The following is a 13,147-nucleotide window of genomic DNA, read 5'->3' as shown; positions in this document are numbered from 1 at the left end:
CCTTTCAGAGCACCGTCAATCCTTCTGCAATTACATATGTGTAGGGCCAAATTGTCTTCATCTGCTTCAACCAAAACAACGTGGAGCAACCGATTACATGCAGAAGCAGATGTGAGAATCCAGCCGTCTTCTCTTAAGCCAGACATTGAAGAAATTTGCAAAAATTTAAAACAGTGCCACTCTTTTCTCTAACTTTTGTTGGCAAATGTATTTTTCATAATAAGTATTTATGATAACAATGAATTTTACCCTTTAAGTGTTTTTTTATTATTCTTAGGTTTAGTTTCTAAGACGGTAAATATCAATAGACATAACTCACCCATATAAACAAAAGCTCTTGGAAGTCCCTCAGTACTTTTTAAGAGTGTATAGCGGTCCTGAGACCAAAATGTTTGGAAACCGCTGGCCTAGGTTATGTGCTTCCGCAGCAGGTTGGGCTGACCTCTATCTCAGCCCTTAATGAGCACCGTGAGGTAACCGTTTCTAGTCATCACCCTGACCAAAATGAGCCCCTTAAGGACGGGGATAGCGTCTTCTCTCTGCAGGGACTATTACAGTACCCACTAAAGAGCGAGAGCCGGCACCTGCTGCGCTCTCCTAAAACCTTCGCTTGTTGATTTAAGCCTCAGGCCAACCGCAGGCCACACTGTAAGGTTTGAGCAGTGGAATAATAGCTCACAGGCCTGTGGGGAAGATCCGTTCTTGACTCTCTCCAGTCTTCTGCTATTTCAAGCAATCCAAATACCAAATGCTCTTTTACTAAGGAGGTTTCGATTGTCCTAATTCTGCTGAGATCCTCGAATTCCACCCGCTGCCTTGACTCATCAATCTCTCAAAACTTTGTTTTAAAATCTGTTGACCTTAAACAAATAGCCAGTTATTCCCTGGCAAAAATGGGTTCATTCCAGATCAGCAAAGAATTGCAATTTGGGGACTGTGACCAGGGCCCACCACGTGCAAGTCCTCCAGCAGCAAGGGAGGGAGGGAAAACCTTTACGGAGTGGAAGAGGAAATTGGGAGGGCTGTAGTGAACAAAGAGTCCATTGGAGGAACTGAGAGTTCCATGCGTAGCGGCTTTTCATTGGCTGAGTTGTGACAGGCTCTCATTGGCTGAGCTTCCTGCCGGTCAAGAAGAGGAAGTCTTTCTTCTTCCTGTTGGGCTCTGCTGTCAAATTAGGGCAAGAGAGCGCCCCCTTTTGGCCTCCCAACTCCAACTTAATGGGGTTTCTGTTTATTAATTTGACAAATCTTTTTTTAAAAAAAATTTTTTTTGAGAAAGGAAAATAGAAATGAGTAATCAAAAAATTTTTTTTGCTTAGAATGTCTGGGATAAATGGCAAAAATAAATCTAACTTTATCTTTACTCTTCTTAATCTCAATGTGAAAACTGAAAAATGCATTAGGAAATAAGATTATTGTTATAAACAAAATCCAACTCCTAAAGGAACTCAATAGAGTAGAGCTCGAATGGAAAATCATTAGATGGAAAATCCCCTTGGACGAGCTGGGGAAAACATCTCATTGGAAAAATTTTAGTAAATTTATGAAAAAAAAAAGGAAGGTAAAAAGAAAATCCAGGAACCATAGGCCTATCATACTTACAAAACAAAGATTTCTAATCCTAAAAATGCCAACAAGCTTCCCACAAAGCGTGATGTTTTGATTCTATGATTTTGAACAGCCAAGCACCCAGATTCACATTTGTCTATTAATGATCTTTGCTTTTTGCTTCCAGATATGAACATAAACTATCTGTCTTTTACTCAGTTCATAGAAAGGTTACTTGAAGAAAGAACCAGTATAATAATACTAGGAATGGCTCTAACAGTGTGCAGGACACTGTTGTAGTGAAAAGATTTATTGGAAAATCAGATTTATTGGAAAACTCCAAATAATTTAGGAAAATTAAATTTTGTAGAAAACAAGGCAAGACAACTAACAATAGCTAAAACGGACAATATATTTGTAATTAACTAAAAATTATGAAAGAAGGAAAATTGACAAAATTTAGATCTTGCAGAATTTTACCCAGGAAAATTGAGCCTGGCAGAGAGCAAGGCTGTGGAAGACAGCTCCCAACACAGATGGGAAATGCTTCTCATCACTGAAACATTGGTCCCTGCAGTATCAGTTCACTAGAGTAAAGATGTAAAAAAATTGAAAGAGTTAACTATGATGAGCAGAAAATCAATAAAAATATTAAGTTTCTTTAATGAGGTCTTCTCTGGAAAATACTTTCTATACACACAGACACTTTCATATTAGTTTAGAATAGATGTAAATATTTTTATTCTTAAACATGAGATCAAAACAGTGTGGTCAAAATTTTCTGAATTCATTTTACTAAGATCATCAGGAAACTTAGGGGCTTAACCCAGAACACTTTGTTCCTTATGTCAGGCTTGCTCCTTTCCCATGCATGTCTTTAGCTCCTTTCTCCAGAAAGGTGGCTCCCAGTCACTCAGGCTTTCAGCAGAAAACAATGGGTGAAAAGCAAATGCATGCCCCATCCCAGGGTGAATAATTTGCACAGTATACCAGAGTTCAGGGGCGCCTAGAGAAGCTGGGTCCAACAATAAAATAAAGCTTGTCCATGAGCCAGGACTGTGCAAGGCACAAAAGCACCTTTGCAGACTTTAGCAACCCTGAGGTACAGGGAAGGAGCAAGGAGAGATCTGAGACACCAGTTTTCTAACTAGTTCCGTCATTAACTATCCGTATGACCTTACCTCTCTCAACCCCTCTACGTTACTCTCCCTGTCAACTCACACCTACATTTATTTGTTTCTTTTTTATCCATTCCATTATGCACCCCAATGGTTTCAGAAATAAAAGGTATTGTCCCTGTGCTCAAGGAACTCAGAAGAGTGAGAAAGATACACCAGTGGACAATTACAATGCAACCCTGTAAATGCTTTGACAGCAGTCAGCACAGAGGACATGCATTCATGCTTTACCTGGCCTGGAGTCGGCAGAGGGCGTTTCTGACAGAGGGGATGCCTTTGAGGGAAAGAAAGTACCAGAGAATCTGGTGTATTTCAGGAACTGCACATAATTCATTAGCTGGTTGGACATAGTGCAGCCATGAAAATAATCAAAATTCTTTTAACAAAGAAAATGTCTGTGATAATGTCCCTCAGTGACAATGTCACCTCCTTACTTGAAATCTTTCTGTGTTTCTCCAAAATAAAAAGAATAAAACCCAAACTTCTTAATATGGCCATCAAGACCCTTTAGGCTTGGTCCTTGTCCAGCTCTTTAGCCTCTTCTCTCCCTATTCCCTGCTTCTATAATTTATGATACAGGGGATGGCCCGGTGGCGCAGCAGTTAAGTGCGCGCACTCCACTTCACCTGCCCAGGGTTCACAGGTTCAGATCTGGGCGCGCACCGACGCACCATTTGTCAAACCATGCTGTGGCGGCATCCCATATAAAGTAGAGGAAGATGGGCACAGATATTAGCCCAAGGCCAATCTTCTTCAGCAAAAAGAGGAGGATTAGCCTTGGATGTTAGCTCAGGGCTGATCTTCCTCACAAAAAAAAAAGAATGTCTATAATTTATGATACAGCAACGTCTAACTGCTTACTGTTTCCTACACACATCCATACTGTCTCTCAACCTGAAGTCTTTGCTCACACTGTTACCTCTGATAGGAATGCCTTCCTCCCAGCTGACCCCACACACCACCATAATCCCTCCACCACTTTATATGGATTGCTCCTGCATCCTTTTAAGATGCAGCTCAATGATAATTGTCTGAATCCATCACACTTAATGGTGAAACATTAGAAGCCTCCCCATCCCCACTCAAGCCAGAGATGTGCAAGGCTGCCACCACGACTGCCATTATTCAATATTAGCCAATACGAAAAGGTCAGAAAAGAAACGATAGAGAAAAAGAAAAGACACAATGATGGTTATTTGCCTATGATATAACTGCCTACCAAAAAGAATCAAATAAGTGACTACTACTACTAGCATTAAGGAGTTGTTCGAGTACTATGCCAGTTATTTAAAAATCAGTAAAAAAAAATTAATAGCTTTCCCATAAACAGCAAGCACTAGTTACAATACAATTGGGAAAATAAATTCCAACAAAAATATGTAACAAACAACCTAACAAGAAAAAAATATACATTTTTTCATGTATACAGAAAAAGAAAAACTGTATTTAAAAGGAAACTTGACCCAGAATAGCCAAAACAATCTTGACAAAGAAGAAGAAAGTTGGAAGGCACACATTTCCCAATTTTAAAACTTACTACAAAGCAATAGTAATCAAGATACTGTGATACTGACATAGGATAGACATATTAATCAATGCAATAGAACTGAGAGTCCAGAAACAAACCCATGTGTCATGGTCAACCAATTTTGAATTAAGATCTCATAATCATTCGATGGGAAAAGAACAGTCTTCTCAACAAATGGTACTGAAACAACTGGATAGATGCATGCAAAAGAATGAAGTTAGACCCTCACCTCAAACCATATACAAAAATTAACTCAAAATGGATCAAAGAACTAAATAAGGTCTTTAAGAGCAATAATCATAAAACTCTTAGAAGAAACCGTGAGGGTAAATATTTATGACCTCAGATTTGGCAATGGATTCCTAGATATGACACCAAAGCACAAGCAACAAAAGAAAAAAAATAGATAAATTGAATTTCATCAAAATTAAAAACTTTTGTGCTTCACGGGGCGTTATCAAGAAAGTGAAAAGACAACTCAGAGAGTGGGAGAAAATATTTGCAAATTATATATCTGATGAAGGACTTGTAGAATATATAAAGAACCCCTACAAGTCGACAATAAAGGACAAATAATTTAAAACGGACAAAGGATCTACGTGTGCATGTCTCCAAAAGAGATATACGAATAGCAAATAAACACATAAAAAGATGCTCAGCATTAGTCGTTAGGGAAATGCAAATCAAAACCACAATGAGATACTACTTCACACACACTAGGATGTCTATAATTAAAAGATAGGTAATAATTATTGGTGAGGATGTGGAAAGTCAGAATACTCACACATTGCTGGTGGGAATGTAAAATGGTGCAGCTGCTTTGGAAAATAGTCTGGCAGTTCCTCAAACTGTTAAATATAGAGTTACCATATGACCCAGTAATTCCACTCCTACCTTATAGACTAAGTATATAACCCAAGAGATATCAAAACATATGTCCATGCAAAACCTGGTACAGAAATGTTCATAGCAGCATTATTCGTAACAGCAAAAGGTGGAAACAAGGTAAATGCACATCAACTGATGAATAGACAAACAAAATGTGTTATAGCCATACAATAGTGTATGATATGGTAACAAAAGAGAATAAAGTAACAATATGTGCTACAACGTGAATGAACCTTGAAAACATTATGCTAAGTGAAAGAAGCCAGTCACAAAATACAACATATTTTTTGAAATGGTCAGACTAGGCAAATCTATAGCATCAGAAAGCAGATTAGTGATTGCTTAGGACTGCAGCTGAAGAGGTGACAGAGGAATGATGGCCAAGGGGGTAGAGTTTCTTTTCAAGGTGATGAAAATGTTCTAAAATTGACTGTCGTAATGGTTACACCTATCTGTGAATCTCCTAAAAACAATTGAATTGTACTTTAAATGGGTGAATTGTGTGGTATGTGAACTTTAACTCAATAAAACTGTTATTTTTTTTTTAAAAAAGGAAACAAGTAAATAGATATACTATGTTCTAGGTAGAGAAAAACAATATAATGAAGAAGTCAATTCTCCCTAAAATAACCTATGAAAGTAATGCTGTTCCTTTTTTAATTTGGCAAGCGAATTCTAAAGTTAATCTAAGAGAATGGAAGGGCTAATATAGCCATCAAAGTTAAAAAAAAAAAAAAAAAAGGAATGTACACGAGTGGAAGGTGGGCCGTTCAATCTGAGCATAAGAATATATAAACTCATCGTTGTAAAAATGGCATGAGACCATCTGGGGAACAGAAAGATGGGCAATTAACAGAAAAAGAAGGCTAAGAACAGGGTGAATGGGAATTTGCTGCTTAATGTTTACAGAGTTGTCATTTGGATGATGAAAAAGTTTTGGAAATAGATAGTGCAATATTGTGGATGTAATTAATGCCACCAAATTGCACACTCAAGAATGGTTAAAATGGCAATTTTTATATTATATGTATATTGTACTAGAATTTTAAAAAATTATTAATATAATATACCAAAAACCATTAAATTGTACACTTTAAATGGGTTAATTGTGTGGTATGTGACTTTACATCTCAATAAAGCTGTTCAAAAGGAGGTCTTCAAACAGAAAAGTAAATATAAATAAAAATTTTGTCCCTAATAAAGGTGACATCTCAAGTCTATAGGGAAAGGATTATTGGCTACCTGGTATTGTTATAATTGGCAACAATTGGGGAAAAAATTAAAGTTGGATCCCAATCTCACACTTTATGGCAAAAGAATTTCCAGCTATATTCAAGACATAAGAAAAAAAGAAATGTTTAATAAATGTATCAGAAAATGATCAACTTCATATCATGTATCATCTGGCAAACAGGTAAAATCTAAAAAAAATGCTCACTGCTCAGTGTTGATGTGCACATGGATAAATGATCATATACTGAGGACAGAATGCAAATTGGTAGTTTTCTAGAGAGAAATTTGGCAAGGCGTATCAAAAGCCTTTAAATAGGCACACTTTTGATGCAGAATTTCCACTTTTAGGACTGTATCTAAAGAAATAATAGAAGAGGAATCTAAAGATTTATGTACTAGGATGCTAATAATATAAAAGTGAAAACAACCTACAAGACAATGATTATATTAGTATATATCTTACGGACTTTTGTCCTATATAACACATATATATGCACACACAAACTCTCGCCCCACCCCTCTATATATATTTTAAACTTTTAATCCTCTGACTCTGGAATTCAACTTCTGGAAATTTATCTGCAGAAAATAAAAGGTTGAGTATGCAAAGATTTGTGTACAAACTGGAATTTACCATATATATTGTTTTGAGTTTGCTTCTTAAAAATCAACAATATACAGTAAAAATTCCTCCATGTTAACCATGTAGCTCTACAACGATATTTTAGAGGTTGCATAGCATTCTGTCATACGGATGTGTAAAATTTTATTTAATCAGCCTCGTCTGGACATTTACAACGTTTCCTCTGAAGTGTGTAAAATGTTATTTTTATGAGAATTTTATAAGAAGTTATAGGAATGACCAAATGAACAGATTGGTGCCAAATCCTCTCTATTCTTCCTCCTGGAGATCTCTAGAATCTGCCCCTCCTCTAGACTTTGTTAATGAAGTAACCTCCCATCTAGTCTCTTTCCCTTCGTTTTATTGACCACATGCCAAGACAGAATCTTTCTCAAAGGCCAAGGCTAATTTAATGATGTCCCTCCTCTGCTTATGACTTTTCGAAGTTCCACTCTGACTGAAGCATAATCCCATGTCTAATTTCCTAGGCTGATTTATAAAATCATTCAGGATCTGATCTCTTTTTCTTGCTTCCTATGGCCCAGCCACCAAATTCCTGATAATTCCGTGGTGAACTCTCATGCTTCCATTCCTTTGCACATGCTGCTTCCTCTACTGGAAAATCCTCTCTGACAAACTCTTACTCAGATGTCTCCTTTGTAAAATCTTTCCTGATTATCTTCCTCCTAAAGCAGAGTACTTCACTCTCTGCTTTGTATCTTGTATGCACGCACTTCTGTTATAGAACTTATTAAGCTGCTGTCTTTCCCCTTAGCATTTGAGCTCTAGGAGGACTGGGACATCATTTAATTTTGGTGTCCTTAACACTAAACACATTGCCTGGCTTGTTTGATTAACGTTGCTCCACATAGCACTGATTTTTTATAGTGTTATTTGGTTCTGAAATATTTTTCTTTAAAAATATGTATATTTACAGCAGCCCATTATAATAGACATTGATATATTTTTGCATTTGTGTATGTTCTGAGTGCTATTGTGCAGTCTAAGACACTGAAAGCAGACTGAACTGTAACCCTCAGTCAATGTGCATTAGCACAAATCACACTGAACACCCTCTCGGGCAATGTAGGTTCTGCTGCTCTTCTCATAATCATATTCTGCAAAGGGTATGCTTTGCTTGGCTGGAATTTTCTTTCTGTAATTTATTTTGTTATTGAGAATAATTTTTGACTCATAGTGATCTGACAAAATATATGCAGTTCAGAGGGATTGTTTTACCACATAATAAACAAAGGAATAGTATCAAGCTTGATATTAAAAGACAAGCTGATTTGGAGCTACGCTCCCTCCATGGAAATACAAGAAGGAGCAGTGGGTAATGATCACTAAATAGGTCTGGTAGCAGAGACAATGTGTATAGCAACTGCTTGGAGAAGTTTTGTTGTTAAGGGAAGCATAGGAATGGAGCAAAGGCAGGAGGAACCAGAGGTCTGCCCAAAGGAGAGTTGTGTGTGTATGAGTGTTGAGTTAGTTTGTTGGTTCATACCAAGAAATCCGCCCAAAGGTGGGTTGATATATTTTTGCATTTGTGTATGTTCTGTGTATGGCCTTACACAGGTATAAAGATACTCTCACCATTTTAACAGGGGGAAGAGTGGCTAAAGCCGCAGTTAAAACTGTGGATTTGTTGTTGTGAGATAATAAGGGAATTCTTTCCTAATGACTGAGAGTAAGCAAAGGAGGCACATTGGAATATTTGAGGAGAAAAGAGAAGCAGTGAAGTTGATGTCTCTGAGTGGAAAAGGAAGCTTACCAAGGGAAATGGAGGAGATAATTTGGGTCGCGTCGGTGCCTATTTAAGGTTTGTGATGATATGACACAGCCAGTTAGCCCCTGGTTGCATGATTTCCCCCAGCAGCAGTCTGCTGCTCAGGCACAGGCATCGAGAGTGTGGATAATTGGATTCAATTAGGGTTGAGATTTTGCCATACAAGTGTAGTGCAAGACGAGAGAAGCAATGAGTTAAAGATAGTTTTTAGGGAGTAATAACAATGTTGGATCTTGGACTGTAAACCAGTAACACAGAAAGTAAAGACAGCAGGGAGATGATGGATTATGAGAAAGTGGTGTCGTTCAATAGGTTGGCATCTGAATGAGGGAGAAAAATTACAGTACTGTGGATAGTAAAGCAAGCATGGTGAAAGGCCAGGCTGGTGACTACATTGCAGGATTTCTAAAATCAAGACTTTTGGAGGTAGTATAATTTCAAGTATTGGTAAATTCTGAAGGCTGAGCTAGAAGCTTAAGTCATCATGGAAGGAGTGGAGGGACTAGGAAGAGGGAGATGATGGCCATGAGGAGGGGGATAGAGTGGTACACCTGAAGAGCAAGAATTTCCAAGGCGCAGTTTTTAACTTTTTTTCCCAAAGGGAGAGAGATAAATAGTCTAGAAATAGTTGCGGTGGAGAACTGGAAAACCTAGCCCAAGGTAAGGGGGGTGTGAAAAATATGTAGCCTCCACTTGAGAGGGTTGCAGAGCAAATACGGACCTCAGGGAATAGCCAGATTTCAGTTAAGTTAAGGAAGTGAAGGGCATCTGCTGAGAGGCAGTTAAGTATAACTTTTGACTGGGTCAAGACTGAGCTCCGGGTTGCAAGAGCATTTATTTGTACTCTGAGTACATAGAGAACCAGATTCATCAGATATAATTAAGATAAAAGCAAGTTTTATGCTGCCTGCACCTAGGCCCAGACACAGTGGGAAGGCAAAGGGCAGTTTCCTCTGCCAAAGGCACAGAAAGGGTTACAGCTCTCCCCACCTCAGGCAGAAGACAAAGAAGGGGATGCCTGTCATCTTGGCACCTTGCCCTTTCGCAGCATGCACTGAGTCTCTGTCACCCAGGTCAGAGGTGGGGAAGCAACTTCTACAGGAAGCTCAGCAAGTTACAGCAAAAGCAGAACGCAGGTCCTTTAGGCAGGATTGCCTCAGAGTAAGGGTTAAGGGACTTCTTCCTTATGAGACTAAGGGCAGTCATGGCTTTTCTCAAAAGGGACCAGTCCTAGCATTCCTGGGCTAGGCTGCCCATTCATAATTCTTTCAAATTATATCACTAAAAGCTAATAACTTGTTTATAATTTGTGTTTGAATTCAAACTATTGCTGAAGAAAAAAGTTACAAAATCTCGTGTGCAACTTAATATCTATGAGACAGAGCCTCGAGAAAATGTAGCATTTGCTAGGAGAGTCCAGGACCTACAAGAAAAGTTCGCTCAGGTAGTACCACCAATAGAAATATGTGGGAAACTTCACTGATCACAAATTGGAAACCAGAGCACATATTGGAAAGGTTGGAAGGGAGGACCAGGGAAGAGGATTTCTTCCAACCGGAGAAGGGACTGGGAAGTAAGAGGACAAGCCTGTGTGGTCATTCACTACTAAGGAGGTCATACAGAAAGAGTGCTCTCGGGGAAGCAAAAGCTAATTCCAAGACTCTGTGGTGGTAATGAAGGTAGAATGTTCTAGAAACAGAAAAGGCTAGTGTGACTTGAGCATAGGGTGCAAGACAGAAAGCTGAGAGATTGATAAGAAACTGGTAGACTGAAGCAAGGAATTTAGAATCTATTACAAACAAAAGTGGAAGCCACTAGGGAATTTTTTTTAAGCAGGAAGTGATATGGTCTGATTTTTTTCTTCTTTTGTTGGTAACAACTTTGTTGAGACATAATTCACATATCATACAATTTGTCCATTTAAAGTGTACAATTCAATGATTTTTAATACATTCACAGAGTTGTGCACCATCACCACAATCAATTTTAGAACATTTTAATCATGCCAAAAAGAGGTCTTATACCTTTTAGCCATCACCACCCAACACCCATCCTCCCACCAGCCCTAGGCAACCAGAAGTCACTTGCACTAACTTACATTTTGTCTGTAGATTTGCCTATTCCAGACATTTTGTATAAATAGAATCATAAAACCATCTAGTTTTTTGGTTTCAGCTTGAACATCACTTCCTTCGGGACACCTTCCCTAACTCCCTACACCACAGGTCCCCCGTTATGTTCTCTTGGGCACCCCTCATCTTTTTCCTAACTCTGCCCATTTGTAATTAATTAAGCATGTTTAAATTAATTGTTTAATGTTCCTCCTCTCTCCTAGATTCAAGACAGCAGAGACTATATACTGCTCAAACCCTTATTCTAGTACCCAGCACAATATTTGGCTCACAATAGAAAATCAATAAACATTCTTTATGCTTGATGACTTAAATCTGCCAAGAATGGATTTGCACAAGGACTTGAACCACTATGAAAGGATTTTTGTTGTGTCTCATCACCACCCTTTACTCTGTCCCTACCCACTGATGCTCCAGTCACCCCACTCCAGCACCTCCCGTACCAGGGGTCAAAGAGAGAGGAGACTGAACAGCATTGGATATTGCTGTTCATCAGCCAGGTCCAGTATAATTTTGTCCCAGTGCTTCTGCAGACAGAAGCCAAAGGAGTTGTTTTCAATGAGGCAGTCCATAAAATGTGAAGATGTAAAGTACTGCTCCTTGGTATCCATAAGACCAAGTGTGGTGTAGAAGGAGGAGGAGGCATTTTCTCCATTTCTGGAGAGAACGCAGATGGATTTGACACCTACCAGACTCAAGGAATGTGGTGTTTTGTTGGTACCTTAAAGGTTCACAGATTTTTTGGTTTTGGTTTTGTTTTATTGAAGTATAACTGACCTACAATATCCTATTTAAGGTTCACAGTTTTGATAGCTCTGAGAGATGTGACCTTCAGCCAGGCCATCACCATTGTCATAGTGCCTCCCCCTCCCCAAACACAATGTAAAATTGTAGTGATTTAGTGGGCAAGGAACATGAAGAAAGCTGGGCAGGATAATAGGAGAAGACTGTGAACTCATGTGAAACCCCCTAATCTTCAGATGAAGGCAAATATATCTAAGCCAAAAATCTTCGCCATTGATGTTCCTTATGGGGTCACTAGAGTCTTGTCTCCTCAACTCCATCCTCAGTAAAGGTGGCAGAAGAGATGTTTGGTTCAAATGTGTTATCATGACTAGAGGATGAGGAGATCAGATTCCTGTACACTAAAAATGGACTGCAGTCCCCAGCTCTAGGTGGGGCAGGAGAAAGTGGGCAGCCCTTTCACGTTACAATAAAATGGAGTAAGTATTTAGTCATACAGAGATTAACATTTTAGACAAATGACAAATGGCTGAATGGTAAAGTTAATATTCAGCAAAAACTGATGCCAAACCAAATAGTACCTTAAAACAATAAACTTCTAGAAAACAATAATTAATCTGAAACTTTAAAAAATGTCATTGTTATTATAAGTTTATTATAAAAGTATTAGTAGTTCAGTTTTAACAGTTTGATCTTATGGTGCAGGAAAAATCATAGTTGAACACACAGCAATTATGTTGCCTTCATAGTCAGTCACTATATGTGCATTTGTGAGACTAAGTATCGACTTGGAGTTTTTGTGATGACTTACTTTCCACTGAGACGGTTGGAGGAGCTGCAGATTTTTATGGCCAGGTCTGTCAGTACAGAGACTGCTGATGGTGATGTTGCTAATAAGGGGATTAGACTTTCCCTCTTCTCCAGTAGTAATTGACTAAAGTCAAGATGTATTTTTACTTCTGGACTTAAAGATTTGATTGATAATTTTGACATATATTTTTTAAAGACAATCCTATGATATAAAACTTTGTGTACTACTCCAAAAAATGTTCTTAGTTCTCATCACAAGGAGAAATTTATTTTTTTCTCTCCTTTTATTCTATCTATGTGAAATGATGGATGTTCACTAAACTCATTGTGGTAATCATTTCACAATATATGTAAATCAAACCATCATGCTGTACACCTTAAACTTATACAGTGATATATGTCAATAATTTCCAATAAAACTGGAAAAAAAAAAAAAGATGTTTCTGGTTATTTTCAGAAGCAGTCCTAAGATTGTTACTCCCTTCACTATGAAGCTACAATCAGGCAAATCCAGAATGTGGAAAATTCTTTAAGTCAAGTACCCAGTCTCTTCAACAAATTAATAACATTTAAAAAAAGAACTAGAAACAAACACATAGATGAGGAGACAGATTGGTGGTTACTAGAGGGGAAGGCAGTAGGGGGAGGGCAAAAGGGGTAAAGGGGCACATATGT

Source organism: Ceratotherium simum, chromosome 13, assembly GCF_057802395.1.
Source record: "Ceratotherium simum simum isolate JZ-2026a chromosome 13, ASM5780239v1, whole genome shotgun sequence".
NCBI lineage: Eukaryota > Metazoa > Chordata > Mammalia > Perissodactyla > Rhinocerotidae > Ceratotherium > Ceratotherium simum.
Note: the sequence above shows the minus strand (reverse complement) of the source record.